Consider the following 26661-nt stretch of genomic DNA (forward strand, 5'->3'; position numbering starts at 1 on the left):
GCATGGCACAGCAGTCAATGCAGGTCTTGGAGTCGTAGTCGTGTTCCAAACCTCAGAGGCACACCAAATGTGGGCCTGTCACTGATGTGTCAGTGACAGATACCACACGGTTTAAAACTGGCCTTCCTAGTAGACATTCTAACACACCAGGAGACAGTCTCAAGCAAATCTCGACAAAGTCGAAAAAAGGGTCAGTCAAAAGAGTAGCTGAGAGTCCGACTTTGTGTATTCCTCCTAGATAGCCACACACAAGACGGCTTAGGTGTGCATCGATGAGCCGTCACTGGCAGGATGGGAGGGTGGAGCCGGGTCTATCCCAACTTACACTTTAAGAACAAGTTACTTACCTTCGGTAACTATCTTTAAGAGACATTTATAAGTTATAGATTCCTCACCTTAGAATGACCCCCAGGCATCAGACTGGGTCCAGAGATTTTTTTTCTCCAAGCAGTACCCCTGCACGTCGGTAGGCGGCATCGGTCGATCCGCGTTCGTCGTCGGCGTCATGGTTGCTGGGATGACATTGTGATGTCTACTTACATGTGGCCCCTGCGTGCGGACGTCTGTTCTGACAACTTTCCACGCCAGAAGCACAGAGCCCTGCAAGACACTGACCACTGGTGCACATAACTAGGGCCTTGAAAGGGAGTCCCTATCCCTAGAAGTCAGTTCGCAGAATGAGCAGGATAGGTGAGGCGGTAAGGAATCTATAACTAATATATGTCTCTTACAGATACATCATTACCGAAGGCCAGTAACTTGTCCATCTGAAAAACAATTTGTTATAGATTCCTTACCTTTGAAAAGGTACCCCAGCAATGTCAACCCCAGACGTGGGTCTGCGAACTAAGTTCACACTAGAAATTCCTGGAGAACAGAACGGCCAAAAAAATGCTGTCTCTCCGGACTTGGCTTCCAGGAAATAAAGTTTGGTTAACGTGTGCAAGGAAGCCCATGTGTTTGCCTGGCAGATGTCAATGAGGGGAACTCCACGTCCGAAAGCAGTAGAGGCTGCCGTCGCCGTGGTAGAGTGGGCGCGCAGTCCCACTGGAGGTTCCTTTTTCGTCAATAAATAGCAGATTTTAATGTATTGGACAACCCATCAAGAGATGGTGCGTTTTTGTACGTCCCGACCTTTCTTGGCGCCCATATAACCAACGAAGAGTTGATCGCCCACCCAGAAATCTTTAGTGCGTTCTAGGTAGAAGGACAGCACACGTTTTGGGTCCAGACGCTGGAGTGTCTCCTCCTCGCTGGAAGGGTGCAGAGGCGGGAAGAAGGTGGCCAAAGTGATGGTCTGGCCTATGTGGAAAGAGGTAACCACTTTGGGTAGGAAAGAGGGCCTAATGCATAGAACCACTTTGTTTAGATGGACTGCAATAGAAGGAGGCTTAGAGGATAGAGCCTGAAGCTCACTCACCCTGAGAGCAGAGGTGATGAAGTAAGAAGTCGAAGAGAACAGTTATGTAGTGGCTTGAACAGAGCACACATTAGGTAAGTAAGGACAAGATTCAAGTACTATTGGGGCATTACGAAAGGAGAAGGAGGAAAAAGAGGAGTAATGCCCTTTAGGGATCTATTTACAATAGGGTACTTGAAAGAGAAGTTTAATCAGGAAGGTGAAGGAAAGCAGATATGGCCAAGAGGTAGCCTTTAAGAGTGCCCAAGAGAGCCCTGCTGGGCCAAAGAAAGGATGAACAAGAGGACCTCAGAAAGAGGGGCAGAGAAGGGATCCACAGCCTTTGCTGTCACCATGCCACAAATTTGTTCCAAATACAGGCGTATACCGTTTTAGTGGAGGAACACCTGGATCCCAAGATGACGTTACATACTTTGTGTGGAAGGTTGTAAGCTGTCAACTGTTGCCGTTCAATCACCACACAAGGAAGTGGAGACTGAACAGGTTCGGATGGAGGACCGCCCCCTGCTGCTGTGACAGAAGATCCTCCCGAAGAGGCAGTCAGATCTGAGGATTGAAGGCCATGCTCAAGAGCTCAGGGTACCAGACTCTTCATGCCGAGTCCTGCGCCACAAGAATTACTGGGGCCCGGTCGTGTTTTATCTTCTTCAGAACTCTGAGCAGAAGTGGTATAGGCAAGGTGTACAGGAGGCCATAATTCCACTTGCGACGAAGAGTCGCTGTGCGAGTCCCGCCTTGGAAATTCCAACTCGCAGAATTGCTGACAATACGTGTTCCCTTCGGTGGCAAACAGATATAGCCAAGGCTCTCTCCACTGCTGAAAGAGACCTTGCACCACTTCAGAGTTAAGAAGCCATTCGTGATCCATCGTGCACCAACGGCTGAGTTTGTCTGCCCTGGCGCTCAGAGAATTTTTCTGCTGGGAACAGCAAAAACCTGGAACAGTCTACCAATCCAAATAAAAAATAGCTCATCGCTCATGCTATTCAGAAAGATATAGAAAACCTGGCTATTTGTCAACTAAAATGCTTCAGCCCAACATTTTCCACCTACTCCAGCGCCAAGACGCCCTCGGGCATACGTTGCGCTATACAAATCAAAGCTATATATACACTGCACCAAAGTGAGGTATAGTGTGTATAGAGTCCAAGGGTCTACAGAGGTTTGGCAGAGGTTAAAGTTAGATAGAACCTTACTCTCTAAGGTGGTAGCTTGGTCGAGCAGTAAGGCAGTATCAGAGGACAGTGTTAAGCATTTGATGTACACCCGTAGTCAGCAAATGAATTCACACACTCAAGAACTGAACTCTAGGCCAATTGTTTTTGCATACAAAATATACTGTTTTATTTCTAGAACCAAGCAAGTCTGGTACAGGTAAGCATGTAAATACTTTTCAGCTACAAGATGCTGTTGTTGAATACTTTCAAAATACAGTAGGACTTTGTATCAATTCGAGTTTACAGGGGTTGCAATGTAATGCACAAACTTAGTAGTCTCAGTACATAGGAATCAATAGGCTTTTTCAGTAAAATGCAATTAGATTACTTTTCGGATTACTTTTACTAACACATGGCTGGATCCTAGATTCAGCACTGGGACATTTCCTGAAATCAGTTGAGTAAATTCGTTTTAGTTAGAGGTACGATTTTTAAAGAATATTATTGTATTTCAAAAGTTGACACTTCACATAGAATCACCAATGTTATCCTATGGGAGGAAATTCACTTAGCAGGTAAGTTACTTTAACATTACTCTTCTTACTAAGTGCTGGATACCTAGATTCAGCACTGGGACAGCTCCTGAAAACAGTTGAGAAAATACGTTTTGGTTGATCATGTAATTTTTAAGGAATATTCTCAGTTTTCAAAAGTCGACAAACTTTTTAGGAGAAAAAGTGTCAATGTTATTCTATGAGGAATAAGAGGTTATCGATTTCCAGGTAGGCTATCGGTCTTTGGAGTTAGGGTCCTGGGGTTAGACTCAGGGGTCTACCAGGGTCAGTGATGCACTGTTGTTGTACCCTCAGCGGCACTCGGGCGGCCGGGTGCAGAGTGTTGAGGCGCAATGTTATCCTACGGAGGATAGGGGGACACTGGTTGGTGGCTACTGGCAAGCAGGCCAGGGGGTTGTGGGGGCAAAGCTCCTAGGGTTAAGCTCAGGGCAAGTTGGGGACCAAGGTAGCGCAAAAGGGCCACCCTCAGCGGCACTAGGGCGGCCGGGTGCAGGGTGCTGTTTTGAGGTTGGGTCCCCTGTTGATGTGAATGGAGATTCTCCGGGGCAAAAACACTGCAGGCTCGGGGATGAGGATCTTCCAGGAGCGACCACCACTTCGAGGGGGTAAGTTGGGATATTGAGGGTTGGTTAGGCACCGCTAGGTTGGGTACACAAGGCCGTGGGGTGTCAGGTGCAGGGGTGCCTTGGGACGATTTTCTTACCCGTCTGGTCGCGGTAGGGGGGTCCTCTGGGTTGAGGCTGCAGGCATCGTCTGGAGGCTTGAGGCAGGTCAGGGGTCACCGGATCTCGGGTCAGGATCGCCTGGGGAACCTCCTTGCGGTATTTTTCCACTCGAGCTCGGGCCGGGTTCGGCGGGTGCAGAGTGGGCTGGATTTGCAGTTCCTGGCTGGCACCAAAAGCTGAAGTTCAAACATGTCCAGTGTTCACGGGAGAAACAGCTTGAAAAGTGAAAGCAGGCAGGTCCTCCGGGGTTTTTTGAGGTTGCTGTCCGGTGAACATGCCGGGGTTTTGCAGGAGCAGGTTCGAGGGGAGACCGGCCCGTACGGCTGGGGCCAAGTCAGTGGGCGTCGTCCTCTTGTTAGCTCTTCTCGTCCTTTTCTTTTTCTTGTGGTTGCTGGATCTGAGGAAGGAAGGTTCAGGGTGCCCCTAAATACTAGATTTAGGGGCGTTACAGGTAGGTAAAGGGCAGGGACCAATGGGTCCCTTCCCTGGGGTGGGTATACCCCCTATTCTGCCACTCTCCAGTGGGAGAAGGGCAGGAGCCTGTCCCTGGTTGGCTGGGTCCCCCCATCCTCAAGATGGCGGGGACTCTAGGTTGTGCATCACCTTGCCTCCCCCACCTTAGGGGTAGAGTTGGCAGAGATGGGCACACCTCTCTTCCTCACTTGTTTTTCCCGCTGGTTCTCCCGCTCAAAGTGGAGGGTAGAACCAGCAGGGACCAGTTGCTGAAAGAAGCAAATGGTCTGGTGAGGCTCACAAAGGCGGCATGCCTTTAAAGCTTCTCCTTCGTGAACCCCGCCCATCCTGGGGGAGGAGGCTTGGCACCTTTTCCTAGGATGTGCATTGTTTCAGGCCCCCAAGAGCAGCAAGCTCTCGACCCAGGGGTCCAGAAACATGTCTGGTGGTGGCAGCCTGCGCAGCCACTCAGTCAGGTCACTGGGAGTGGTCGTGTTTCAGGGGGCATCTCTAAGATGCCCTCTGTGGTGCATTTTACATTAAATCCCACACTGGCGTCAGTGTGGGTTTAATGTGCTGAGAAGTTTGATACCAAACTTCCCAGTCTTCAGTGCAGCCATTATGGTGCTGTGGAGTTCGTAATGACAACCTCCCAGCACCATATACTCTTAATGGCAGCACTGCACTTACAGGGCCCAGGAATGGACTTGGATACTGTAGGGGTACAGGGCTCATGCACCTGCACCCTCACCACTGGCATAGGGCACCCAGCTAGAGGGGTAACTTATGTATGCCAGGGCAGTGGTTTGTGGGCATGGCACACAGGGATGTGTGCCATGTCGACTCTGTTTTGTTCCGCATCAAGACACTCAGCCTGCAAAGGCAGTGTGTGTGTCAAGGTACAGGGTCTCTAAGGGTGGCACAATAAGTGCTGCAGCCCTTAGGGGCCTTCTCTGGTCACAGTGCCCTGGGTACCTATGGTACCATTTACCAGGGGCTGACCTATTTTGAGTCCCACTCTTTTCAATCTTTATATGGCTCCTCTGGCCCCAGTGATTAGAGCATACGGATTTGAGGTCATATCGTATGCTGATGACACTCAGATCATAGTTACACTGGGTCCTTACCAAAAAGAAACCATGACGCGCTTCAAAAACTGTATGTCCCATATCAACAGGTGGATGAAGGACAACCATCTTCAACTGAATGGTGCAAAGTCGGAGATTATGCTTTTTGGGAAAGGGTTAGAATACTGGTCCTCAGAATGGTGGCCCGTTGACCTTGGTGCCTGTCCTGTTCCCAAGGAAGTGGTCCGCAACCTGGGTTTTTACATGGAAAATCAATTGTCCATGAGGGCCCAGGTTAATCATGTTGTCAGCTCCTGTTTCGGTATATTGCGTACACTGCGGAGAGTTTTTAAATGGATACCTCTGGAAGCGAGAAAACCGTTGCTTCAGGGTTTGATCACTAACCGAATGGACTACGGTAATGCACTCCTGCAGTCCATAAACGTATCATTTCTGAATAAACTTCAGACGTGGCAAAACTTTGTGGCCAAAATGATTTTGAATCTCCCTCAACGAACCTCTTCTGCCCCATGTCTTAGAGCTCTGCACTGGCTTCCAGTGAGAAAGCGCATTCTCTTTAAGGTTTTATGCCGTACCCATAAATATCTGTATGGGAACAAACCACAATACTGGTCCAGAAAACTCTGCTGGTATAAGCCTCAGAGGGCACTGCGGTCGAGTACTAAGTCCCTGCTCACCCCCTTCAGAATATATACCACCAGGCAGGGTGGTAGATCCTTTTCTTACTTAGCTCCATTTTCCTGGAACAAGTTGCCTGCTGACTTGCGATCCATCCCCATTTTAGGGTGTTTTCTAAATAAGCTCAAGACCTGGTTATTTGATTAGTAATCTTGTCCAATTCTTTCTCCGCTTCCAGCCGCTGCAAGCGCCATGAGACTCCTCGGAGTGATATGTTTGCGCTATAGAAGTGTTGATGACTTGACTTGACATGTGGCCAGATATGCCAATTGGGTTTAGGCTTCAATGCAGTTTTAGGGAAGGAACACAGGCCCTGGGTACCTGATTGGCAGGAGCCCAGGGCACACTCAGTCAAAGCACATCAGCAATTCAGCAAAACGTGGGTGCATACCATTCAAGAAAGAGGGCCCTTTCTCAGACTACTGTCAAAACCGGTTGGGGAAGGGAGAGGGATCTGCCGCTGACCCAATCCTGGTTCTTGAGCCACCACTGCAATTGAAGTGCAGTCCCTCCAAGATCTGAACGATGTCTGAAAGATGTCTGAAAGATTCCCCTGATGCTGTACCCACTGGAACTTCGGGTCCCATTGCAGAGCCCGCATGCGCCACCTGGCATGATCTACCAGCAGTATACAGGAGGCCATGAGGCCCAGCAGCCTCAGGGTCAATCTGACCGAAATCTGTGATAGAGGCTGAAACATTGGTATCGTAGCCGGGATATCCCGGATTTGCTGCTCGGGAGGTTAAGCCCGACACGTCGCTGTATCCAGAACTGCTCCGATGAAAAGGAGCTTCTGAGAGGGAGTCAAATGTGACTTCGGCACGTTGACAGTGAACCCTAGTGAGTGCAGGAGGTCCGCCGTAGTCTGGCGGTGGGAGACGGCAGCCTGGGGTAAGCTCGCCTTTAACAGCCAGTCGTCGAGCTAGGGAAAGACTGGAACTCCTGATCTTCGCTGATGAGCTGCGACCACCGCCATCACTTTCGTGAACACCTGAGGGGCGCTGGTAAGGCCAGAGGGGAGAAGGTAAACTTAAAATGCCTGTGGCCTACAGTGAACCGTAGGTAACGCCTGTGGGCTGGCAGGATGGAGATATGGAAATCTGAGTCCTGCAAGTCCAACGCTACCATCCAGTCTCCGGGGTCGAGAGCAGATAGGACCGGAGCCAACGTGAGCATCTTGAACTTCTCCTTACAGAGGAAGCGGTTGAGAGCTCCGGCGTCTAAGATAGGATGCCGGCCTTTGTCCTTCTTGGTCAACAGAAAGTAGTGGGAGTAGAAACCACGACCTACATCTGGCGCAGGGACCCTTTTGATCGCTCCCTTGACCAAGAGAGCTGCAAATTTCTGGCGGAGAAGGGCCAAGTGATCCTCCGACATACGATGGAAGAAGTGGCATAGAGGGAGGGGTAGTCTCGAAGGTAAAGAGTAGCTCCTTTGGACTATCTGCAAAACCCACCTGTCCGACGTGGTGGATTGCCAGTGAGGGAGGTGATGGAGAATCCTGCCGCCCACTGGCCTCTGGTGGCCCTGAAAAGTCAGACTAGAAAGGTTTGAAGGCTGCTGCAGGGGGGTAATGGGTGGACTGGCCCATCCACTGGCCCCCAGACCCGCGTCGCTTGGTCCCACCCCCACGGCCACGCAGAGGCTGGGCAGTTTGCGTGAGCCGGTGGCTAGGCTGGGTCGACCGTGGTGGGACACCCCTTCCATAGCCACGAAAGGGGTGAACAGCAGTCTGCGTCGGGTAAGAGGTTGCCGCAAGGCCCAAGGATCTGGCCTTAGCCCTAGAATCCTTAAAGCACTCGAGCGCCGAGTCTGCCTGATCACAAAAAAAGGCAATGGCCATCAAAGGGCATGTCCAGTAAGGTGGATTGGACATCACCAGAAAAATCAACGTGCTCAACCAGTCATAGCGTCTAAGGGCTACCAACGTGGCCATCATTCTGCCCAGTGAGTCAGTGGTATCCAGTCCATATTTTATCGTGAATTTAGATTAATCTCTCCCATCCACCACTGCCTGGAAGAAAATGGCCCGGGCCTCCTCCAGGCACTGAGCCAGCACAGATAGTATGGGAGTATCGGCCCAAGAGGCACGTGGTATTCACGGACTGCAATGCCAAGCCGGAGGAAGAGAACATGCGCTTCCCAAGATGATCCAGCTTCTTGAATTCCCTGTCTGGGGGAGCTGAAGGAAATGCACTCTTTGAAGAAGAGGCTTGTGTACCAAGTTCTAGGGGGGGGGAAGATGTTGGGTGAGGAAAACTGGGTTGCCCGGAGCCGCGCGGTGGCGGGGGGCAATCGTCCTTTCCACTGTGCTGGGCTTAGACCAGGTGCCCAGAAGGACTTCGGTGAGGGCTTTGTTGAAGGACAGAAGAGTTTCTGAGGAGGTTGCCGTAGGCTGAAGCACCGCTGTCAGGAGATTAGTCATGACCGCCACTGAAGGGAGTTCCAGGCCCAAGGCCTTGGCTGCCCTTCACACCACCACAGCGCAGGATGCTCCCTCCTCCGTAGCCACAGTAGGGAGGAGAAAGCATGCCAAGGTCTGGGGCAGTATCCAGGCCACTGGCGTAACCCAGGTCCTTTCTCCAATCCGACTCTTCCATCTTGTCTGCCAAAGGGCCCAGCGACCTCTCCCAATCCTCTTCACTACCTTCTGGGTGATAGGGAACAACAGGGATGAACAGGAGAACAACCTTACCCTCCGGCATCTGATTCGAAGTCGACCGACTTTGGTCCGGCTCCATCTCGTGGGTGAGTATGGGGACGGCGTCGCAGGGGGTGTCGTCACAGGGGAAGGTTGAGTAAGGTCAACAAGCGTTGATCTGGATCTAGGCGTGGATCTGCGGGGGCCCTCCGGCACCAGGTTCGCCGATATTGAGGACCCAGGACACTTACCGGCTACCGCGGGGCCCAAAGGCGCGCCGGCAGAGTGGAGCTGCCCAAAGATACTATGGAAGGCTTTGTAAAAAAGCACAAAGTTGGGCAGGAGATGCCCCGGCTCCTGGTAATGGAGGGAGGAGTGGAGTCGTCCCAGAAGGAGGCACCTAAGACAGCCACAGAGCGAGGATGCTCTGGATCCAGTGTCACATCAGCCAACCGACGGGGAGAAGGAGAAGAGCGCCAGTGCTTCTCTGCCGTTTTCTTGTACTTCGACACAGGACCCCAGCCACTGTACTTCCTCCTTAAGTTTAACATGGTAAGTTCTTCGGTACCTCCAAAACTCGCTACTGATGTACCCTTGTAATTCCCTAGTTTATGGTACTAAGGTACCCAGGGCATAGGTACACCAGGGGTCTCACATGGGCTGCAGCATGTATTATACCACCCATGAGAGACCACTCAAACTGACTAAAGGCCTGCCATTGCAGCCTGTGTAAGCTGGTGCTAGCACCACTTACGACAGATCTCTCAGGTCACTACCTATAAGTCACCTCTAAGGCAGGTCTTTCAATCCTGAAAGCAGGGTGCTAGGTTATATGTGGGAGGGTGACCCTGCATGACCCTTGCAAACCTGTTTTCGATTCCCCAGGCTTTGCAAGTGTGGTCAGCCATATTGATATATATATAGTGGCCAAGTGTCATTAAGCGATGACTAACTAACTATGACTAACTATATAGTGGCTGTGTCGAACCTGGGTATGTTTGGTATCATACATGTTGGAATCCTACCCCAACACCATTACCGGTGTTGGAGGTATGATTTCATGCACTAGGGGGGTTCTCCGGGAAGCCCCCAGTACTCCTAGTGTAGGAAAGTGCCACTTTTTGCCAGACATCTGATATAACCGTACCAGAGTCCCTGCCAATCAGGTTCCAAGGGCCTGTGTTCTTTTCCAAGACTGTACCTTTGTACCCACAATTGGTTGGCACATCTCTGGCAACAGGTAACCCCCTTGTACTTGTATGGGTACCTAGGGCACTGTGACCACGAAAGGCCTAAAAGGGCCGCAGCACCTATTCAGCACATATTGTGCCACCCTTGGAGGCCCTGTACCTTAACACCCACACACTGCCATTGAAGGCAGCGTGTTTTGGTGCAGGGAAAAGTGAAGAGTCAACATGTGTGCCATGCTTAAAGCACCCTGCCTAAGGCCTAGGTAAGTCACCCCTCTAGCAGGGTGCATAAGCCTTCAGGAGAGGGTATAGTGGCATGAGCTTCATTATGGCTTTACTAAAAACTGGGAAATTTGGAAGCAAACGTCTCAGCACATTAAACCCACACTGATGCCAGTGTGGGATTTAATGTAAAAGGCACTCGGTGGGTATCTTAGAGATGCCCCCTGAATAATTACCAGCCCTGGAGTGGTTTCTGAATGGCTGCCCACCATTTTCCATCACCAGACACGTTTCTGGACCCCTGGGTAAAGAGCCTTCGCTCTCTGGTTCCAGAAACAAAGCCCATCTTGGGCGGAGGAGTCATGGGCTGAGTCCACAAAAGGGCAAGCTTCAAAGGCCTGTCTTTGGAAGCTGTCCCTGACTTTTGCAGTCCCCAGCAACTGGCTCCCACCAGTTCTGCGCCCCTCCCCTCACACCACAACCCCTCTTTGGCAGGGGAACAGGCAGGAAAACTAAGCTAGGAGGAGAGGTATCTCCTCAGGTGGGGGAGGCGAGGTGAAGCACACATCTCAGTCCTTTACATCTTGAAAATGAGGAGACTCAACCCATTAGGGAGAGGCTCATGCCCCCCTCCCCCTGGAGGGTGGCATATTAGGGGGTGAACCCACCCCAAGGAAGTAAACCATTGGTCCCGACCTAAACACCCTTTTAACGGCCCTAAATTGATTATTTAGGGGCAACCCAGAACCTTCCCTCAGATTCGAGGAAGAAAGGAGGAAGGAGGACCGAAGAGCTGTGCTGACCCAGGAAGTAGAGGACACCTACTCTTTGGCCCCAGCCCTTGCGGCCCGTATCATCTAACCTGCCTACAGCAAGAACCCCGACAAGTCCAGCAGCCAGCAACCCCCAGAGCCCGGAGGACCTGCGCTGCACTCATCTGATCGACTCAGTCTCCCTTGAGCACTGGATTTGCTCAAGCAAAGACTCACCCACAGAACCCTGAATCAGTCAGCCCCGCGACTCTGCACCACTCTGCCCCGGATGCCCACGGCCCGAGTTAGTGTGGCCCAACACCATGAGGAGGTCTACTCAGGGATCCTGACCTGGGATCTGGTGATCCCTGACCTCCCTCAAGCTTCAAGACAACGCCTGAAAGCCTCAGCCTGAATGGTCCCCCCGACAGCGACCGGAGTTGGTAAAGAAACCAGACGCCAAAAGACACCCCTGCACCCGAAGCCCGAAGGCTTGGGTTGCCCACCTGACTGTGTCTAAGTATCCCCCAAGATCTCAACTTACCTCTCCAGCTGGCGGTCACCTTCTGGAAGCCTTCCTACCCGAGCCTGCAGCAACTTTGTCGAACTGAAGGGCTCTATTGGAAATCACTGGGTCCCGACGTCTTTTTGGCACCGTGCACCTGGCCGTCCCTGGGCCACGGTTGGTGCAGATCCAGGGCTGGTTGTTGGCCCCTGCAGTTCTGACCTTACCCCAGGAGCTTTGCTTCCACACCAGAGTGGTCTGCTCTTAAGCAGTCCCTGACCGTAGGCCCCCTTAACGCCACTGGCTAACATTGAGCCCTGGCACTGGGCACTTGTCCGCCCCAGTGCCGCTATTGGTGCAATTTGAGTGCCTACCTAGACCTTGGGGAACACCTTGGTCCTAAACCTCAAAACATCCTCTCGTAAATCCAATACTTACCTGTAAAACCGATAACCATTTTTCTCCCATAGGAACCCATGTTATGAGTTTTTATTCCTAAAATGTTCTAAGTGTTGAACTGTTGTTTGGCTGGAGGAAAACGTAACTGTACCTTAACCCAAGAAAAGTCTTACTTACCTTGTATTGTGAGATCCCTCGTTGTGGTATCTAGGCATGCCACCCTAAGTAGGGTAATCTGAAAGTAATCAAAAAGAATTCTAAAAATAGTTACTGTTTAATTTAAACTGCTTTTTGAAACCATACCAACCTGTAACAATTGCAAATCCATTCCCAATTGCATTTCTGTGTAAAGGTTTATAATTAAAGTACATTTTACCTACCGGTACCAAGCCCTGCTTGATTCTAGAAGTACAAGTTACTTCCCTTCGGTAACGATGTATCTGGTAGAGATGATTCTAGTCGCAGATTCCTTCACGTAGAATTATCCCCAAGCGTGAGACTGGATCCGGAAAGCTTTCTTGCCCAGCATCCCTGCGTGCCAGCATCACGCGGCTCTGCCCAGGCATCGTCCGCGTACGTGACGTCAGCGAGGTCACGTAAGACCCACCCCGGCGCACCTACGTCCGTTTTCTTCAGAGAACGTTTCTACGCCACAACACTGAGTCAGCAGACAAAACTGTGAGAGTATAGGAACAGTGTGCGAAAGAGCAGAAAAAGGAATCGTGAGGAACAGCACCATAAAGAGCAGTGCCCAAAGGCAGAGAAAGAATAAGAACAGAGCAGCAACCCCGCCAACACAGAGACAGCACCCCCCCCCCCCCCCCCCCGGAAACAAGGGTCATATGAAAAAATGTCACGATAACATGCAACAGGACTACAACCCCAACCAAAGACAAGGAGGGGGAACCAGTCGGGGACACACAGGGAACGACAAAACTCCAAGACATCCCTATCACAGAGTGTCACAACCCCATCAGGAACAAGTGCAGAGGCACCGCCAAAGACCCCAACCTCAAGGATCGCAAAGACCCCAACCTCAAAGATCGCAAAGACTCCAACTTCAAGGATCGCAAAGAGCCAGAAGGACCAACAAACCTATCCTCCCAAGTGACAACGGGGAGGAAAAAGCAAACAGAAGGACAGAAAGAATGTACTCATAGAAGGCACAGCTACCCATAGGGAAGCAAATGCAAAAGACCAAATCACAAGCCCTTGCAGAACGGGCAGGAAGGGAGGGCTGTGAAGGAATCTGCGGCTAGAATTATCTCTACCAGATACATCGTTACCGAAGGTAAGTAACTCGTACATCTGATAGAGACTACTAGACGCTGATTCCTTCACGTAGAATAGATACCCTGGCCATACCCAAGGGCATAACAGAGGACCGCACGGGGGCAGAGTCCGAAAACAGGACGAGGAGCCCCGTCCCCCAGGCTAAGGGAAACCCCGCCAGCAGGAGGCCACCAACTCCAAGGGGTAGGTTCGGGAAAAGAAGAAGATAGCCTGTTTGCACTCAGCAGAGGAAACAAGGCAAGGCGCAAAGAGGCCAAACACCACACGCCCACATGAGGCAACACCCAAGGTGAAGGCAAGGAAAGGCGCACCGAAGGAGAAGAGCAACCTAGAGACTCCAAGGAGAAGAGGCAGAGCAAAGGCAATCGCACACAGGATGGCACCGGCAGCAAGAGGCAGGCAGAAGCTGAAAAGGGGAACTCAAGGTCACCCAGGAAGAATCGTCCAACGCCCCGCAGGGACAAACTGCGCCCGCAAGAGGGTCCAGAAGTTAGGGACCATCGCCCCCACAGGGAGGAGAGGTAGAACAGAGTGCAAGACCCACCGGGAGCAGTGGAGAAGGCAGGATGACAGTCCCACTAAAGCTCCAAGAAGACACAATGGTGCAGAAAGAACAAGAGGCTGGAACTGACAAGCACAGCCAGACGTCAGGGACACCACAGAACGAAACACTCAAAGCAAAAAGGCGAAGAAGAAGGTTGCATCCGCAACATACCTTAACGCCACGAAGAGCAGAAGCCCGCAGGCGAGCACAACTCCCCAGCACATACCAGGGCTATATAACAACCAACCCTGCCCCACATAGGGCATGTCAAATCCCAAGACATGGGAACCTCTTAGGAGTAAACTTCCGCAGCAGAGGACAACAAAAAAGACTATCAAGCAGCCAGGGGGAAACGCAGAAGGCCCAATCTAAGGCCCAGTATGGGGTAAAAAACGCAAAGGAAAAACACACAGTCAAAAAGGGCTGGCCAGCAGACAACAATACCACAGCCTCAGCTAGGATGACTCTAGTGGCCATGAAGCACCCAGAACAGACAACCGGCGCGACCCGCCCCAACGGAAGAACAGCTCCAAGAACCAGATCAACATGCAGGTCACTGAGGAGAAGGAGGGGGAGGAGGAGGAGGACGAAGCCCCGCCAATAAACTCTGCATGGCTGAGTCCGCAGGGGCATGGAACAAAAGAGCACCATCTAAGGGAAGGTCCACCAGCCGTTCCCATTCTCCGGGAACACACTGTCCCGAAGCCAGGCATAGCGACAAAGAGCAACCAAAGAAGCCATGGCATGACCAAGCACCTCCGAGATGTCCAGAGCGGAGCTAAGGATAAACGCCGCCAGCTCCCGACCATCCAAGACATGGTGTCTCAAATCCACACAGGCACCCCCCTGAGAAGCAGCAGACATAAGGGACTCCGCCGACTCCCACAAGCAAAAAGTGGCCCTAGCCAAAACACACAGTGTGTTAAGGGCCCGCAGAGTCGCACTGGTTGAGGCAAACTTATTGCGCCCCCAGGAGTCCAGCCAGCGGGCCTCCCGTGACGGGAGAGACAACAGCAGCGGCAAAGCAGGAAAGGCAGACTGCAAAAGGGGGCCTCTGGTCGAAGGGTGAAGAGAAAGGCACACCGGATCACGCGGTGCCGGATGGTGGCAGTGCAGAAGGTGCTGGGGCACCGGGTCCCCCGTGGCGGGACAGCCCCAAGTACCCAAGAGAGAAGAGTGTAGTGAACCGTCGAAGGGAAGCAACAGTTCCCTACCACCAGAGCCCTGATGGAGAACCTCCAGAAGATAATCTGCGGGGAAATGGGTAGCTGGATCACCCATGTGCAAAATTCCCACAGCCGTGGAAACAGTGTGGGCGAAAGCTGCACCCGCCTCCGTAGGGCCCCACGGAGGGGAAAGCAGCTCCTCGTTAGGTGACGGCTGCAGGCTAAGGCGGTCATCCCCCAAGCTAACCGGAGGAAGGAAAAGCCAAGGCCGGAAGGAAGGAAGAGGGACCGAGCAGTGGGGGACCTGCGGTCGTGGAGACAGCGAGAAGGCGCCTTTAGACGATGTCGGGGAAAAAGCCACGACACGGCGGCCCGTCTCCGGCGAGGATGACACCAGCAACCGCCAAACCTCTGCAGATGAGGAGGCATCCGAAGATGAGTGAACGACCCAACACCGGCCCGGCGCCTATGAGTCCGCAACCTGAGGCAGGACACAGTTGTCGACCGGCGCCGGAGGTGACCCCGGGACGACCTCCGACACAGCACATGGCGCAGGAGACCAGAGCTAGGCCGGAGCCGGGGTGGCGCCGACTTGTCCTCCGACAAGGCAGCCGCCTGCGTGGAGGGACGAGAAGGGCCCGGGGAGAGATGAGGAGTCCCCCGCCAGCCGCGACCCATGACAGGGCGAGATGGGCCTTCCGCCGACTCCTGTGGCGCCACCAGGGCCAGCAGCCGCCGTAGCGGCGTCACATCAGCCTCGGAAATGGCCGCCGCCTGTCCCAAGGACCGAGAGGGGCTCGGGGGTGCGACCGAAGCCCCGGCGACCTCCGACCACACAACAGAGACTCCCGCGGGAGTTTGCAGCGAAACAGAGGCGCCGTGGTCAGGAGGAGGGACCCCGAAGGGCCGCACCCCAACGGCACCACATCTTGCGAGCCTGGATCCGAACAAGTCGATGCCGGAACCGCCGGCGACGCAGAGGGCCCCGCACACGGCAAGGGATCCGCTGACGTCCCAGGAGGGGAAAGCGAAGGAGGAGAAACCAGCGAGGCCTGCAAAGCCGCCGCATATGTCTCCATATGGCCTCTGCCCGCCCCCACGCCGGTAAACGGCGGATGACACACGGGGCTGCACCACCCGCGGAGAGCCCACGCCCCCGACAGGCCGGAATCCGACCATCGGGGACAAACTGCGACACTTACGAAGAAGTGAGCGGCGCTCTTGCGACCTGGGAGAAGACTGAAGTCTGCGAGGGAAGCCGCGGGTCCGAGAACCCTCCGCAGGGGCCGGGCGAGATGACGATGCCGACCTGGACACACGAGCCGAAAGGAATATGCTACTTACCAGTATGCATCTGTTCTTTGCATGTAGAGCTGCAGAGTCACACACTGAGGATAAGATCGCCATCTGGTGTTGGGCTCGGATGATTGCAGGTTGTTGTTGTCTTCGGAAGAAGCCTTTGGTCACGAGATCGGTGACTGCTCCACTGGACAACAGTGCGCACGCCTCACAATCAGTGGAGTCGTGGTGCTCCCCCAAACACCACATACAGATGGGGTGAGGTTCCGTTGCTGAACTCCCTGGTCCTCGACTTCGACATGGGACAGCTCCTGGTCTTCCTCAGCGTCGCCTGGTCCTCACTGCTGCAGTGACAAGGTCACCGCCATCACTACTGAATCTTTCGTCATTGGTGGTCATTGCTCTTCCATGCCTCCTGGTCACCTACGAGTGGCATAGACTCGGTCCTCTCTGCTTGCACGTTCTTCTTTCTAAGAAACCACCCTTGAACAGTGCTTGCCAGCAGCATGTTTTCTCAAGTCCTCCATTGTGGTGTACAGCGGTTGCAGATGTCACTTTGCACCTATGCACCCGGCTTCACTTGTGTAGGTATCCTGGTTCATGGGGTATCCACAGGTGGGGTGACACTCTAACCTTCTGTCTTCCACAGTGTTTCTTCAGGGTCCACTGGGAAGGGTCCTTCTTCAAAACTGCAACAGCAACTTTACCGGCTACTTCTATTCAGTACACAGCTGTGTTTCTACTCTGCACACAGCCTCCATGGGGTTCCTGGGTAGTTACCTTGAGTGGTTCCTTGTGTCCCCAGCTCTTCTGTGTCTCCTGGTCCACGATTCGACTTTGGTCACAGTTTGCATTCCACTTTCAGAGTATATGGTTTGACCTTCCCCTGGAGACCACTGTGTATTGTGCTTACTTTCCTGTTTACAATTGAAGTATTGTGTGTACTTGGGTTGATATCGCAGGGTAGGAGATATACCAATGTGGAAGTGTTGTATAATAGACATTTTTATAAAAACACTGAAGGGTTCCTTTTCATTCAATTTACACTAAATTATTAGATCTGGTAAAACAAGCTGCTTAACACTCCGTCTGGACTCAGCCTTAAGGCTGCTCTCCACAGCTAACACTTGGAGAGGTTTCTATGGTTGTCTAAGACAACTAAAATCACCATAAGAGTTGTCTGGATTAGTGCAGGGTGCTTCACTTAAATAAGTGGGCACCATATACTAAGCCAGCCCTCCTACAGGCTGATTACCCCGGAAACTCAGGTGGTGCTGAAACCAGTTGTGGGATCAGCTACAAAGTCGACTGACTCCAGGAGCATGATCTAGATCCATGGAATGCCTCAGCGCCTGCTCAGCCAAATAGAAGTGGCAAGAAGGGGGCTGGGTCCAGCTTGGATTTCTCATGCCTCCTTTTTGGACTTCCAGGATGATTTGGAACGCAAAGAAAATGGCCTCATGAGAGGCTTCACAGATTCCTCGAGTGAGACTTACAATGGTCTTGGATCGGAGTTTTCATATGCCTGCCTACATAGTTTTGGCTCATGGATCAAGACAGCCTTTGGGTCATCGATACAATCACAGCAGGCCTTGGAGTCTTGGCTTGACCCCAGACAACACAAGCACAAATGATGGGGATCTTTAAGTCATTTGCTTGCGACAGTCCCAATAGCACTTAAAACCAGTAGCTTAGGGGGAGACATCCCTTGCAAACTGTAAAATGTAGCAGAAAATATTGAAGTAATAAGTATCTGAGAGACAAGAGGAAGCTCTGAATCAGTGTCAGGCATTGCAGTAAGAAAAGAACACACATCAGCATGTTGGAGTGGTGTGTATACAGGCTCTGCAGGTCACTTACAGAGCGGAATAGTGATAGTGTGGAGCCGCACGTCGCAACCTTGCAGCATGCAGAGATTAGTCAACAGTTTTCAGATCCAGTCGGACATCTGGGGAATATTCAAAAGGTGAAGAATTTGAGACTAGAAGTGTCTAAAAGAAAAGCCCATGCAGAATGAAGTCCTCTGGGAGGAGTTACACTGAAGGAGGCATATTCAGTGAGGTGGAGATGAAAGGGAGGGCGTATCAGTTATGGACGATTTGGAGCACTCTTTGAGCTGATGTCACCCGTGGATGTAAAAAGCGATCCAAACGCCTACTTGGCAACTGAGCTGCAGAAGGAAAATGAAAGCAGTTCTGTTGCAGGTGGAGTGCTGGGGATTTTGTAGTTCATTTCCTCAGAGGGCCTGAAAGTTGGCATTCTGATCCCCGACCTCAACCTTAAAATGCTTAGAGCGTCTGCTTCTGCTGAGGCAAAGTCGGGAGTGACCTCTGCTGGTACCCTCTTTGGATGCCTGAAAAAAGGGCAAAATTGTTGTGGGAAGTGCTGCGTAGGCGGTTAAAGTCCAGGGAGTACCTGGTGGTCTTGCTAACTTTGAAGGGCTCCAAGGCAGAGTCAGCCTAGTCTCCGAAGAGAAATAGCATGTCTTTCAGGTATTCAACATCACTGGCGAACCCTGTGGAACATGTCCAAGTGGTGCGCAGGAGCACGACACTGGTCCCGACTGTCCTACCTAAACAGTCGGTAGAGTCGAAGCCCGATCAAATAACCTATTTCACTGCTTCTTGCCAGTCATGTATGATCTGCTAGAGGTTCATTCTCTGGTTCGACAGGAATGCTGGAAAGATCATCGCCACCATGTCGACACAATGAATGCACTTTTTACGAGAATCATCAATATAAAGTTTCATTTTGCCACAGCTGTTACATGGCCTGAGTAATCCTATCTAAGAATGCTCTGACAAGGTCAGAATTTCCCAAGGGAATATTAGAAAGAAATATATATCTGACTTGAGAAGAAGTTTCTTGAAATCAGAAGGTTTGAAGAATAACTGAGCAGAGCTCAGGGAGACTTCTCTTCACACGACGTGCAGTAGAAAATCTAAGGGAACTAGCCTCTGTGGGGAAGGTTCTAGAGGGTGATGTTGCCCGATTGGCAGTAGACTACGTTTGGTCCTTTTTCTTTTTTAAAGGCCTAGATAGGATATTACATTTATGGCCTATTGTCATTGTAGCCTATGCTACTAATATCAGTGCTGTGATTGAATATGCTACTTACCAGTATGCATCTGTTCTTGGCATGTAGGGCTGCTGACATTCATATCTGTGCATAGATCGCCGCCTAGTGTTGGGTCCGGATGTTTGCACGTTGTTGTCCTGGAAGAGTCTTCGAAGTATCACGAGATAGGTGACTCCTCCCCTGGACCACAGTGCGCATGTGCATCCTCTCCATCCTTAGATTGTTTTTCGCCATTGTGGCAGTGATGGAGTAGATACAGTAAGTGATGACCATGCTATACAGTAATTCTGAGAGCTGCAGCTGCTACAGGCGCCGGGGAGGAGGGTGGGCGATATGAATGTCAGCAGCCCTACATGCCAAGAACAGATGCATACTGGTAAGTAGCATATTCAGTTCGAGGCATGTGGGCTGCTGAATTCATATCTGTGCATAGAATACATAGCAGTACCTCCTATTAGCGGCGGCTAACAGTGCCAGCTGCAGCAGTCTGAAAAAGAGTTTTGAGAACAGCCTGTCCTACAGCTGCCTGCTGTATTGAGTGTACATCTACACAGTAGTGTTTGGTAAATGTATGTCTAGTGGACCATGTGGCTGCTCTACATATTTCCTGTAAAGGAATGTTTCCCAGGAAAGCCATGGACGCCCCTAACTTTCGTGTTGAGTGGGCTCGTGGGGGAATCGTTAATGTGCGTTTAGCCTTTTGATAGCAAATTTGAATACATTTAACGATCCATCTGGCTATACCTGATTTGGAAATGGCGTTGCCCTTGTGTTGTGGAGAAAAGGCAACGAAAAGTTGTTTTGTCTTCCTAAAGTTCTTAGTTCTGTCTATATAGTACATGAGGGCCCTTTTTACATCTAGTGTATGGAGCATTCTCTCAGCGACATTTTGTGGACTTTGAAAGAAAACCGGCAGTTCAATAGTTTGATTCATGTGGAACTGCGATATTACTTTAGGCATGAATTTGGGGTTGGTACGTAGTACGACCCTGTTTGCGTGAACCTGTATGAATGGCTTTTGAATGGTGATCGCTACTAGGAAAGCTACTTTCCAGGTGAGGAATTGAATCTCAGATGAGTGGAGAGGCTCGAAGGGTGGACTTATCAGTCTGGTGAGGACCAAGTTGAGGTTCCACACCGGTGCTGGTGGGTGTCTTGGGGGAATTACTCGTTTAAGTCCCTCCAAGAAGGCTTTGATGTCAGGCACTCTGAATAAAGAGAGGTGCTGCCTGTTTTGGAGATAGGCTGCTATTGCAGCTAAATGGATACGTATTGAGGTGTATGCCAGATTGCATCGGTATAGGTGTAAGAGGTAACAGATTATGTTTTGAATGGATGAGTCTAGCGGGTTAATGTCATTGTTGTTGCAGTAAATGACAAACCTCTTCCATTTAGCCGCATAGCAAGCTCTGGTAGTGGGTCTCCTGGCCTCCTTGATGATCTCCATGCAGTCAGGTGGCAGGTTTAGGTAGCCAAACTCTAAGACTTCAGGAGCCAGATTGCCAGGTTCAGCTGTTGCGGATCTGGGTGCTGAATTTCGCCATGGTTCTGCGTTAAAAGTGCAGGTTTGATCCGCAGCCTTTGATGCGGCACCACGGAAAGTTCTAGAAAGGTGGTGTACCATGGTTGGCGCGCCCATGTGGGAGCAACTAGGATGAGTGTCAGTGAGTGCTGTCGCAGTTTGCGTGCCACCAGCGGTATTAACGGCGCTGGGGGAAAGCGTACGCAAATCTGCCGGACCAGTTTATCCATATCGCATTGCCCTGCGACTGTGGATGTGGGAACCTGGCGGCAAAGCTTTGGCATTTTGCGTTTTCGTTTGTGGCGAATAGGTCTAGCTCTGGATGACCCCACTGCTGGAAGTACGGTTGGAGTACTGATGGATGTAGCTCCCACTCGTGCATCTGGTGGCTGTGTCTGCTGAGCAGATCCGCCATCTGGTTGTCCTTGCCGGGGAGGTGTTCCGCCATGAGGAATATGTTCCTCTGAATGGCCCACTTCCACATGCTCTGAGCCAGATGAGACAACTGTGGAGTGTGTGTTCATCCCTGCTCCTGTATGTAGTACATGGCAGTCATGTTGTCCGTCCGGATCAACACGACTTTGTTGCACAAGTGTACTTTGAATGCCTTCATGGCTAGGAAGATTGCCATCAGTTCCAGAAGGTTGATGTGCATCTTCTTTTGTTGTGTCGTCCATAGTCCCTGCACTGTGTAATTGAGTACATGAGCTCCCCATCCCTGGAGAGAGGCGTCCGCCGTCAGTATTATTTGTGGAACAGGCTCTTGGAACGGTCGGCCCTTGCAAAGGTTTTGTGGATTCCACCAATGCAGAGAGTTGTATGCCCGACCGCTCACCAACACTAGGTCTTTTAATTGCCCGTGAGCCTGATTCCATTGACGTGCCAAGCACTCCTGAAGCGGGCGCATATGTAGTCTGGCGTGCGGGACTATGAAAATGCAGGAGGCCATCATGCCTATCAACTGCATGAACACTCGCGCTGGAAGGGAGTGTTGAGGTTTGAACTTTGAGATCAGCAATTGAATGCTGTTGATCCTCACTAAATTTGGCTGAGCTGTGGTTGCCAGAGTGTTTATGGTTGCGCGCAGGTACTGTCGTACGTGTGCGGGTTGGAGATGTGATTTTGGGTAATTTAGTGAGAATCCCAGACTGTGAAGAAGGTGAATGGTGAGGGACATGTGGCTGGCGCATTGCTGGGCTGACTTTGCTTGAACAAGCCAGTCGTCCAGGTAAGGGTAGACGTGAATGTGTTGTCTCCTTAGATGTGCAGCCACTGTAGCTAGGCACTTGGTGAAAACCCTGGGTGCTGTTGTCACACCGAAGGGGAGGACTTTGAATTGATAGTGCTGTCCCTGAATAGTGAACCTGAGATATTTCCTGTGTGATGGGTGTATGGGTATGTGGAAGTACGCATCTTTGAGGTCTAGTGTGGCTAGGAAGTCTCCCTGGCTGAGCAGTGGGAGAACCTGCTATAGGGTGAGCATATGGAAATGCTCTGAGAGAATGTAGTGGTTGAGGGGTCTCAGGTCTAGTATAGGTCTGAGTGAACCGTCCTTTTTCGGGATTAAGAAGTACAGAGAGTACACCCCTGTCCCCTGCTGGTTGACGGGCACGACCTCTATTGCACCTTTTTGCAGCATACTTAGCACTTCCTGCTGCAATAATGCTAAGTACTCTACGGACATAGGACGGTGCTTTGGGGGTATGTTGGGAGGAGTGGAGGTTAATTCGAGACAGTAACCGTGTTGGATAATGTCCCTGACCCACCTGTCTGTGGTGATGGTTTTCCAAGTGGACAGGAACCGCTGAAGTCTCCCCCCGACAGGTGTTATGTGGTCGGGGGAAGGGAGATGGCGTCACTGTTTGTTTTTGGGGGAGGACCTGGTGTTGCCGTAACCACGTCCCCTGCCCTTGGTGCTGGAGCCACGATATCCACCTCTGTTGGTTTTATCGTAGGTACTCTGTGTGCCCCCTTTAGTGTATTGCTCCTGTGACCCCTGGCCTCTAGCAGCTCCTCTATTCCCGGGGCGACGAAAGGAGCCACCACGAAATTGCTGCGTCTGCAGAGCCCCCATTGACTTCGCAGTGTCAGTGTCTTTTTTTATTTTTTCTAAGGTAGTGTCAACTTCTGGGCCGAATAAGTAGTCGGGGTTGACTGGCTGATTCAGGATGTTGTTTTGGATCTCTGGTTTGAATCCTGAGATTCTTAACCAAGCGTGTCGTCGTAACATGACGCTGGTGTTAATTGCCCTGGCCGCTGTGTCGGCAGCATCCAGTGCGCACTTAATGGATGCGTTGGTAAGGAGTTGTCCCTCTCTGATGAGGAGCTCCGCTGCCTCTTTGTATTCATCTGGCAGATGCTGGAGTAGCGATTCTAGTGTGTCGTAGTGTGAACGATCATAGCGGGCCAGGAGGGCCTGTGTATTGGCAAAGCGCCAGATGTTTGCTGCTTGCGCTGCAATTCTTTTGCCCGATGTCTCCAGCACTTTGGACTCCTTGTCTGGGGGAGGAGCATCACCTGTTTGCGAATGGGCTCGTTTGCGAGCGTTAGCAACTACCATGGAGTCCAGAGGTAACTGGCCTCTAATGTACATAGGATATCCGGGCGCAGGCTTGTACTTTTTTTCAATCCTGGGGTTGAGCACCCGTGCCCTGGTTGTTTCTTTGAAAATGTCCTTTGCGGGTTTGAGAACACCTTTCAACATGGGCAAAGTTTTGACAGTTCTCTCGGAGGAGGCGAAAGGGTCTACTAAGAAGTCTTCCTCAACAGTGTCAGAATGGAGTTGTACTCCATGATTTGCGGCAGCACGTTCTATGAGGGCATTGAAGGCAGCAGTGTCCTCTGTGGGAGATGTTTTGGCGCTCTAAAGCTGCGTGTCCTGGGTATCTGGCGCGGTACCCTGGTCTGTAGGGTCATCCCATGCCTGATCTTGGTCCTGCTGTTCATCAGGATCGACATCCCCAGGGTAGATGGTATCATCGCCCATGTAGTCCTCCACTGCGTCCGTTTCGGAAGGCGTAGGAGAAAAGGACTGGGGATCCTGATAGGAGGTTTGCAAGCGTTCATACAGAACTGGTTCCGACTCTGCTGGCAATTTGTGCTTTAGAGGTATTCTGTAGGAGTCCAAGCCCTGCTCTGGCGTGATCTTCCGTTTGCGGAGCATCAGTCTGCCAGTGTCGGCGTCGATGAATTGTGGTTGTGAAGGCTCAGAATGTGTGTGTCCAGTGGATGGGGACTGTGTCTGGCGGACACGTGTTCGGATCTCGAACATCTTCGGCGCCGTGGATGGCGGCAAACCAAAAGTGATGTTGGTTGGCGCCGAGGGTGCCTTTGGAGCCTGGTTCGCGTCGGGCCGGACGTGGATCGGAGGGCTGCCCGTTCCCTGATGCGTTGCAACGACGCCGCGACTTCTCGCACTGAGAACGCCGAAGGTTCTTTGGTGCCGTGGAGGTAGGCGTCGACTGCTGCGGAGCCACAGGGTCATCGATTCTAAGACCGGTTTCAACGGTCGTTGGAGTCGATGACTTGGCGTGTGCCGCCGTCTTCGATGTGGACTCAGATGGAGCGGCCATTTTGATTTTGGTGGCCGGTGCAGACTGTTTCGGTGCCAGGGGCCGAGGCGCTTTTGTGGGACCGAGGGCCTTCTTTCTCGGGCGGTACCGATATCCGCTGCAGCGAGTTCGGCGCCGAAATCCTTCTTAGTGCGTTCGGAGCCGACGGCCTTTGCTGGCGTCGAAGGAGTGGAGGTCTTCGAGCCGATCACGGGCAGTTTCACTTTTGGTTTCGGTGGAACTGGTGGGACGATTGGTTTCGGTTTCGTTGAAGGGAATCCAGTCGTCTTTGGTAATAATGGCTCGTGCGGGATGTTCGAGGCCGGGCCCGAAGGCGGGGCCGAAGAACTTTGGGATTGATCTCGGGTAAGGCCCGGAGGCGATCCCTCGACCTGAGCCGTAGAATGACACACTTTGACAGCCTCCGTATCGACGGGTGGGCCTGGCTCTTCGCTAGAGCCATCTTCTTCGGCCCCAAAGGCCTCATTGTAGTCTCCTACCTCGTCGACGGCTTCTTCCCTGTGAAAAAGCACATCGTCGTCTTCCGATTGGGAATCGTGTTCGGAAGCGGGGCTGGAGTTTACTTCTTCCACGCTCTCTACATCCTCGTCCTCGGTGCTGAAGATGTTGGCCGGGGCAGGCGCCAATTGCTGCGCTTCTAATCTCGCCGCCCGTCGATTCCGGAGAGTCTTCTTCGGTCGGAATCGGGCACAGGCCATACATTTCGATTTGTCGTGATCCGGTGAGAGACATTTGTTGCATACCGGGTGGACGTCGATGTGTGGGTATTTGGCGTGGCATAAGGGACACCGTTTGAATGGGGTCCTCGATTCAATCGTCGATGTAAGTTCGATGGTCGGATCAAACGGATCCGAAAGGCTGAAAGAAGTTTCTAAACTAATCAAGAAAGCAGTCGAGACCGAACGGGAACCGTACCGACGAAAACTAAAGGCCTTTTTGGCCTTAAACTGAATTTTCCTAACTTGAGCTAAGATAAGCACATCCGAACCCAATGGCGGAAAAAAACAATCTAAGGATGGAGAGGATGCCCATGCTCACTGTGGTCCAGGGGAGGAGTCACCTATCTCGTGATACTTCGAAGACTCTTCCAGGACAACAACGTGCAAACATCCGGACCCAACACTAGGCGGCGATCTATGCACAGATATGAATTCAGCAGCCCACATGCCTCGAACATAATACTGTGGGACTCCCACTCCGATGACGGGGAATGATTCACGCATGCGAATCTTTGAAAGATACAACACTGGACAATAGAGACTTTAAAAGCATTTAGAGTTGACAGAACATGACCAGGATTGTAAAGTAAAACGTGTTTTTCAAACGTTCAATGCACTTTTACTGTCTTCTCACTAGTGGCCTGTTCGACGGTGGGAAAGATCCTGGGTTTGCCCAGGTGACTAGCAATGTATAAGAAAGGGCCTCTTTGGAGCGCAAGAGGTTTCTGTGAAGTCTGTCCCAGCTGTAGAATCTCTGTGAGGACATTAGTTTTGACATCTTTGTCAACAGTTGTAGGTCTAATACCTCTAATGCCCTTAGTATGACCACAGCAATGTAGGCAGACTCTTCTGTGGCTGTGCCAGAAGTGTGTGAGTGTAGGGTAGATTATAGGGAGGTGTAGAGGCCACTGGCATCCTTGATATCCAAAAAGAGGTTTTCATCATTGTAAACCCGCAAGGTATCATCATTATCAGGGTGCAACTTCAAAAGGATTATCGGCTCCTCCTCCAGCGTTTGAAGACTACAATGCCAGAATTGATGATTGGAGCCCTAGTGTGGAGGTGCAGGCGTTGACCTTGAAGTCGGTGATGACTCTGGGATGGGGTTGAGCTGGCATCTAGAACAAAGGCAGCAGACTGACTAGAGACCCCTTGGATCCTTAGTGCTCAAACATTTGTGGTATCTGCCTCAGGAACATGAAAGTCTGCAAATTTGCGCGGGACCAGGACTTTCGTGCCTTCGGGAGAGGGTAGGGCAGGTGGGGGGGACAGAGACATTCCATGCTGGTACAATTTTTGAAAATTGCAAAACAGTCTGTCAAGTCTGACAGAATTTGAGGAAGTGAGCGCCAAGTTCATGGCAACTGATGTCAGAGTGTGGAGGTGCCGACTATGTAGTGGCATCAAATGCCAGGGAGAGAGGACTAGATAAGGAGTTGCACAACGCAACCTACCATTCGAAAGGTAATGCTGAAGAAAATTTTCAGGTTCCAGTCTGACACATGGGGGTATTCACAAGGTGAAAAATCTTGTGACCATCAGAAATTCTGTCTCTGCAGACGATTTAACAGTAAACTATTTACTTTACTACATCATCCCTACATAAGTCAGCAGGCCGAAGTAAGCCTTGAAAGCTAGCTGTTTTGAAAGCTAGGAACCAAA

General features: G+C 51.5%; 1 protein-coding gene across 2 annotated transcripts in view; it reads right to left on the reverse strand.

The window, feature by feature from the left end:
- The window catches only part of DYRK1A (dual specificity tyrosine phosphorylation regulated kinase 1A), a 551386-nt gene that overhangs the window by 30210 nt on the left and 494515 nt on the right, over positions 1-26661 (reverse strand). The gene's annotated exons all lie outside the window — the stretch shown is intronic.

The sequence above is a fragment of the Triturus cristatus genome, chromosome 8 (assembly GCF_964204655.1).
Source record: "Triturus cristatus chromosome 8, aTriCri1.1, whole genome shotgun sequence".
Classification (NCBI taxonomy): domain Eukaryota; kingdom Metazoa; phylum Chordata; class Amphibia; order Caudata; family Salamandridae; genus Triturus; species Triturus cristatus.